Raw genomic sequence first — 1,866 nt, 5'->3', positions numbered from 1 at the left:
GTAAACTATGAACCAGGAGGTCACAGTTTGATTCTGGGTCAGGGCACATGCCCAGGTTGTTGGCTCAATCCCTGGTGCAGGAGGCAGCCAATCAATGATTCTCTCTCATCATTGATGTTTCTATCTCTCTCTCCCTCTCCTTTCTTTTATGAAATCAGTAAAATTATATTTTAAAAAGATATTCTAATCAATAAATGGTGTTGGGAAAACTGGAAAGATACGTGCAAAAAAATGAAAATAGACCACCTTCTTACACCTACACAAGAATAAACTTAAAATAGATTAATGAATTAAATGTTAGACTTGAAACTATAAAAATCCTAGAAGAAAATTTAAACAGTAAAATCTCAGACATTTCTTGTAGTAATATTTTTCTGATATATCATCTCAGCAAGGTAAACAAAAGAAAAAAATAAACAAATGGGACCACATCAAATTAAAATGTGTTTGCACAGCAAAGGAAAGTATCAACAAAATGAAAAGACAACATGGTGAACGGGAAAACATATTCTCCAATACATATGATAAGGGCTTAATATTAAAATTTAATAAAAAACTTATAAAACTCAACCCACAAAAAAAGCAACCAACAAACAATCCAATTAAGAAATGGGCAAACGACCAGAATAGACACTTCTCCAAAGAGGACATACAGATGGTCAAGAGACATATGAAAGGATGCTCAAAATCATTAATCATCAGAGAAATGCAAATTAAAACCACAGTGAGCTACCACCTCACACCTGACAGAATGGCTACCATCAACAAATCAACTAACAAATGTTGGCCAGGATGTGGAGAAAATGGAACCCTGGTGCACTGCTGGTGGGAATGCAGGCTGATGCAGCCACTGTGGAGAACAGTATGGAGTTTCCTCAAAAAATTAAAAATGGAATTCCCATTTGACCCAGTAATCCCATTTCTAGGAATATATTCCAAGAAACCAGAAACACCAATCAGAAAGGACATATGCATCCCTATGTTCATAGCAGCACAATTCACCATATCTAAGATTTGGAAACAGCCTAAGTGCCCAACAGCAGTTGAGTGGAGTAAAAAACTGTTTCATCTACACAATGGAATACTATGCTATTGTTTAAAAGAAAGAACTGTTACCATTTGCAACAGCATGGATAGAACTGGAGAGCATTATGCTAAGTGACATAAGCCAGTCAGAGAAAGATAAAAATAAATATTACATGATCTCACTCATTTGTGGATTATAATGAACAACATAAACTGATGAACAAAAATAGATTCAGAGACAGAGAAGCATCGAACAGACCATTGGACTTCAGAGGGAAGGCAGGGGGTGCAGGGGAGCTGGGTAAGAGATCAACCAAAGGACTTGTATGCATGCATATAGGCATGGCCAGTGGACACAGACACTAAGGGGGTTGAGAGCATGTGGTGGGGGGTAGGGATGGCTGGGGAGATGTAAATGGGTGAAAAAGGAGACATATGTAATACTATATGTAATTCTTTAAACAATAAAGAAGTTTTAAAAATAAGCAAGTGCGTTGTTAGCATTTCTTCCGATGGTACTTTGTCAGGAAGACAGGCAACAGAAGGCAAATGTTCATTGTACAACTGATTATACTAAGCAGAGTTTCAGGATATTCCTGGGTAGAGACTGAAAAGTGTATTTATGTTTCTTTGACTCCCAAAATGCTGTACTCAAAGGGCTGCCACAGCCAGCAAGAATATAATCATCTAGAAAGCCAAGAGTGTCGGAGATTTGAGGCTATAAAAGATGACTAGCAATATATCAAAACATCACCTTAATCCAATTGTTCAAGCAAAGATGTATTAGAACAGTTGCCTTGGGCCTGTTGGAGATTGGCTGACACAGCCCTTCAGACCCTG

This window comes from Myotis myotis, unplaced genomic scaffold (assembly GCF_014108235.1).
Source record: "Myotis myotis isolate mMyoMyo1 unplaced genomic scaffold, mMyoMyo1.p scaffold_m19_p_4, whole genome shotgun sequence".
Lineage (NCBI taxonomy): Eukaryota > Metazoa > Chordata > Mammalia > Chiroptera > Vespertilionidae > Myotis > Myotis myotis.
The sequence above is the reverse complement of the archived record's forward strand: the minus strand, read 5'-3'. Positions refer to the sequence as shown.